Below are 6000 nucleotides of genomic sequence, written 5' to 3'. Positions count from 1 at the left end.
AAATTTTTCATAGGGGAACAGTTAGGGTCTGTTAGTTCTGAGGGCAATGGGGGGGGGTGATGTTGTGGTGTCCTGATGTTGCATGTGGGAGCATCGTACCTTCCTCCCTAAGCCAGGCAGAAGCTGTCCAGGCTTTGGGAAGGAGGCTCCAGGGGAACATTTAAGGGATTAGCCTAGTCCCCCTAGTCCACTCACCACCTGCCACTGAAACCCTGGATTGTTGATAACACATGATTTGGGTTTGGATCCAGCCCTACAGTTCCCATCATCCCTGACCACTGGTCCTGCTAGCTAAGGATCATGGGAGTTGTAGGCCAAAAACATCTGGAGGGCTGAGTTTGAGGAAGCCTGATCTAGACAAAGCAGGACCATAGTTACTTAGGGAAAAGGCTGTAGCTCATCTGCCCTGCATGCAGGTCCTAGATCAAATCCCTGGGTTCTCCAGGTAGGGCAGAGCTGGAGACAGGACTACTTCTTAATACCCATTGCTGGAAACCACAGGAGGGGGGAGAGTGCTCTTGTGCTTGAATTCCGCCTACAGGTTTCTCATAGGCATCTGGTTGGCCGCTGACAGAACAGGATGCTGAACTAGATGGGCCATTGGCCTGATCCAGCAGGCTCTCCTTTCGGCTGGGGATACCCTCTGGTACGAACAGCTTCTCCCTGTCAGTGTAGACAGTAGTGAACAAGATGGACCAATGGCTTGACCAAGTACAAGGCAGCATCCTATTGTGATGGCCTGGGAATCCGATTCAGAGGCTGAACCTGAGGAATCCCAGCCTGCACAGGAGTCCCTGCCTCCAGGGCCAGCTGAGCTGGGGCAGGGGCTTGAATCTGAAGGGCCCTCACCTGTGCCAGATCCTCAGGAGCAGACATCAGCTGAATCTGCTCTGGCTCCGGAGGTGATCGAGGACCCGTTGCCTGCAGGTGCTCCTCTCCCAGCCCGGTCAGGGGAAGGTGAGGCTGCCTCTGGGTCCAGTAACCCTCCAGCCTCTCCTGAGCTGCAGAGGCTTAGGGCAGAGAGGCGAACTAAGCTCTCACAGGAGCAGTGCTCGCCTTAAGGCCAGGAGAGGCGAGTCACCTGTGGGCCGGGGCTGCCCTATGCCTCAGATGAGATAAAGGCCAGTCCCAAGTTGCGGGAGCAACATCGTTGGTAACCTGTCCCTGCCAGACCCTGTCCTGCTCTTCCAGAGTTCCTGACCATGCCCGGCTCCTTGCCTTGGACCCTGCTTTGCCCTTGACGGACAGCTTCCATAGCCTCGACTTAGGACCGGACTCAGACCACGCCGCACGGTAACCCCGCCTCCCCCCTGGGACCAGCACACCCACGCTCCTATGTCTTAAGAGACAGGCTGTCACTCAGTGGTAGAGCCTCTGTTTTCCATGCAGAAAGCCCCAAGTTCAATTGCCAGATATGGCCAGAATTGCTCCCTTCTTGAACCCCTGGGTGCCATGATGCAAAATTCTGCTGAAAGTAGTGAATTCTCTGCTCACAAGGTGGTCACATTCCATCAACGGTGTCACTGAAAAGATCTCTGAAATTTTTTTACACATCACTGGGGAAGATAGGCAAACTAATGCCAGTGTACTGGAAGAAGCAAAGATCACCAGTGTCGAAGCAATGGTTCTTCAACATCAACTTTGTTGGACTGGTCATGTTGTTCAGATACCTGATTTTTTGTTGTTGTTTAGTCGTGTCCGACTCTTCGTGACCCCATGGACCAGAGCACGCCAGGCCCTCCTGTCTTCCACTGTCTCCCGCAGTTTGGTCAAACTCATGCTGGTAGCTTTGAGAACACTGTCCAACCATCTCGTCCTCTGTCGTCCCCTTCTCCTTGTGCCCTCCATCTTTCCCAACATCAGGGTCTGTTCCAGGGAGTCTTCTCAAAGCAACTACTCTATTCGGAACTTAAAAATGGAAAGCGTAACGCTGGTGCTCAACAAAAGAGGTTTAAAAAAACTCTCTCATGCCAATCTAAAAAAAAATGTAGTATAAACACCGACAACTGGGAAACACTGGCCTGCGAGTGATCCAATTGGAGAACAGCCTTTACCAAAGGTGTAATGGACTTTGACGACGCTCGAACTCAGGACGAAAAGAAGAAACATGTTAAGACGCTTGGCAAACCCTCACCTTGATCAACTCCCGCCTGGAAACCTATGTCCCCACTGTGGAAGGATGTGTGTATCCAGAATTGATCTCCACAGTCACTTACAGACTCACTGTTAAATCCGTGTTTATGGAAGACAATCTTACTTGGCTATGAGTGATTGCCAAAGAAGAAGAAGAAGCACATTTTGCGGCGTGTGTGTTTGAGTGCAAAACTGCCCACATTTCCAAGAACGTAGCCATTGCCTTCCTCTCCTTTGGAGAGAACCACCTGACACTTACTTCACCCTGCTTCTTCTCATTATTGGTCTCCTAATCTGTTCCAGCTGGTGGGGGGGGGCAGAGAAAAATCAGGCTGTCAACACACTACTCTTTCCTGGCCTCCTCACAAGCTTCTGTCTTGGGTTGTAAATATCTCCGTCTATTTTGAAATGGAAATAAAAAGCCTTTGCATTATTAATTTTTTTTCCAAAAAAAATGGTGCGAAGGGGAGGAATGCACTCATCACAACCTTCCATTCCGTAAACGAAACATCACAACTCAAATCAATGTATATATTTTTCCGTTGATGGGCCCGGAGGGGCTTATGGAAAAATGTGGTCATTCTATATGGGCTGTGCGACTGCGCAAGACTCTCTCAGTAGGCTGCAAGGGAGAGAAGTTTGGGTGGAACTTCAAGATTTTCTCTCCATAGGCAACAAAATAAACCTTAGGTCACTTCCTAGCCTCAGGAAAACAGACAATTTGCTTGGCTGTCGCACCTTGGGAAGCCGACCTGAAATGTGGAGTCGATTTGGAAGCACGTAAAAATGAACCAAGGTGGAATGGAACAATCAACACGGATCTCACCATTCAAAGCTTTCTGCAGCCAATATTTCTTTCCCCCTGCACTGAGACGTGAGAACTTGAGAACAAAGGTCCACCTACCTTAGAGCTGAGAACTGCATGCTGGACTGCAGCTAGGGAGACAGATTCGATTCAGCTTCCATTTAAAGGCAAACCCAAGTACCGTATTTTTCGCTCTATAAGACGCACCAGACCACAAGATGCACCTAGTTTTTGGAGGAGGAAAACAAGAAAAAAAATATTCTGAATCTCAGAAGCCAGAACAGCAAGAGGGATCGCTGCGCAGTGAAAGCAGCAATCCCTCTTGCTGTTCTGGCTTCTGTGATAGCTGCGCAGCCTGCATTCACTCCACAAGACGCACACACATTTCCCCTTACTTTTTAGGAGGGGAAAAGTGAGTCTTATAGAGCAAAAAATACGGTAATTCTGAAACAATATGCAAGTGGAAATGCACATTGCAAGAGGCCTGGCCTACAGGGTCTTTCGGTCCCTTCCAACCCTACGTTTCTATGAAACACAGCTATCCTTTGAAATTCACGCTTCTTCAAATTTTGCAACCAAACAAACGGATGCAAAAAATATACCAGGGTAAAATGTGCATATAAATTCATCCATTGGTGAAAATAACATACAAGCATCCATTGCACAAAAAAAATGTGTGCATTAGGGGAAAAGTGCATACAAAAATTTGTTGCTGTTGTTGTTGGTGGTGGTGGTGTTGCTAGGGTGGGTAAAAATTCAGAAGAAAGGCAAATTACAGCCACAGGAAAAGGGTGGGTCCTGAAAACACCTCTCAGGTGTCAAAGGCCAGGTTAAACAGGTGCATCTTTTTGATGAGGACTTCTTGTTGTTCCTTTGTCTTAAGGGAAGGGCTGTAGAGTATCTGCTTTGCGTGCAGACAGTCTCTGATACAATCTCCAACATCTCCAGGTAGGACTAGGGGAGACTCCCTGTCTGATACCCTAGAAAGCTGCTGCCAATCAATGTAGACCAGGGTTTCCCCAACTTGGGTCTCCAGCTGTTTTTTGGGTGTTTTTTTCAAAAAAAGTGATTCATTTTATAACACAAATAAAGAACACAAACAGAAAAACAAACAAATTCTTGTCATATCCTTATTTTCCTAAACATTGTTAAGTGGGCTTCCCCAAGTCCCACCTATCTGATTTTCATTTACTTCATCTTTAGCAGTTTACAGTGGTACCTCAGGTTACATACGCTTCAGGTTACATACGCTTCAGGTTACAGACTCCTCTAACCCAGAAATAGTGCTTCAGGTTAAGAACTTTTCTTCAGGATGAGAACAGAAATCGTGCTCCGGCGGCGCGGCGGCAGCAGGAGGCCCCATTAGCTAAAGTGGTGCTTCAGGTTAAGAACAGTTTCAGGTTAAGAACAGACCTCCGGAACGAATTAAGTACTTAACCTGAGGTACCACTAAACATATATCATAGTTTCTAACCATCTTTTTTTTATTATACTTAAATTAACTTCACATTTTATCACTTACAAATAATATTATTTTAAAATACACTGTCTTCTGCTTCTAACCCTACAGCCTATATCCACTTCCAAAGCTATTCTAAGATTTAAATATTAAAATATTTTTTTCAAATATTCCTTAAACTTCTTCCAGTCTTCTTCCACCGTCTCTTCTCTCTGGTCTGGGAGTCTCCCAGTCAGTTTGGCAAGTTCCATATAGTCCATCATCTTCATCTGCCATTCTTCGATAGTTGGTAAATCTTGTTTCTTCCAATTCTTCGCTAGCAATATTCTCGCAGCTGTTGTGGCATACAGAAAAAAGTAACATCCTTTTTGGGGATTTCACCCCCCACTATACCAAGCAAAAAGGCTTCTGATTTTTTAATAAATGTGTTTTTCAACACTTTTTCCAGTTCATTATAAATCTTTTCCCAGAAGTCTTTTACCTTGGGGCACATTCACCACATTCCAGCTGTTTTTTGGACTACAAATCCCATCATCCCTAGCTAGCATGGATGATGGGAATCGTAGTCCAAAAAACAGCTGGAGACCCAAGCTGGGGAAACCCTGGTGTAGACAACACTGAGCTAGATGAACCAACTGTCTAACTCGGAATAAGGCTGCTTCCAATGTTCCTAGGGAAAGACTCTTCCTTATACAGTGGTACCTGGGGTTACAGATGCTTCAGGTTACAGACGCTTCAGGTTACAGACGCTTCAGGATACAGACTCCACTAACCCAGACATACTACCTCAGGTTAAGAACTTTGCTTCAGGATGAGAATAGAAATCGCGTGGCGGCAGCGGGAGGCCCCATTAGCTAAAGTGGCACCTCAGGTTAAGAACAGTTTCAGGTTAAGAATGGACCTCCAGAACGAATTAAGTTCTTAACCCAAGGTACCACTGTACCTGTCGATTCCTTCTCTCTCTGTGCTTATCCCACCTCCATCCCACTGGCTCTGGCGTTCCTTTGTGACTCAAAAGTGGAACGTGATTTCTCTCTCTCTCTCTCCCTCTCTCTCTCTCTCTCTCTCTCCCCGCTTCCCCATTCTTCTTCCCCAGCTCCCTCGGAATGCCACGTCACTTTGGGTTTTGCCACTCGCCCTGAGTGGTTGGCATGGTGCGACAAGCTGGCTGCCCTCAGGCATCCTCAAGTGGCTGGCACTCTGATCCAAAGCGATTTTGCGGACCCGCCACCCGGTGCCAAAGGCAAACGGGAGACAGGAGTGTGCAGGCCTCTGTTCACTTTTCTATGCTAGGGAGTCACTCAAGGGGAAGCAGAACTGTAGAAGTGTCCACCTAAAATAACCCCCTTTTCAAAAACTCTGCATCTTATTACTGCTTCCTTTACGAGGAACCAAAACCCAGGTGGGCTTTCTTAGTAATTTTACAATACTTCTTAACCCCTACCCTGAACCATTAAGCTCACGGAGTGGGTTGTAACTAAAGACAGGGGAATATGTCAATTTCAGCTTTTCATTTTTCCAAAGGTCATAATTTTGCTTTAAAAAAAAAAGGTTCAGGAAGTCTTATGGACATAGAAAGTTGTCTTATACTGAGTCAGACCTT

Source organism: Podarcis raffonei, chromosome 8 (genome assembly GCF_027172205.1).
Source record: "Podarcis raffonei isolate rPodRaf1 chromosome 8, rPodRaf1.pri, whole genome shotgun sequence".
NCBI lineage: Eukaryota > Metazoa > Chordata > Lepidosauria > Squamata > Lacertidae > Podarcis > Podarcis raffonei.
The sequence above is the reverse complement of the archived record's forward strand: the minus strand, read 5'-3'. Positions refer to the sequence as shown.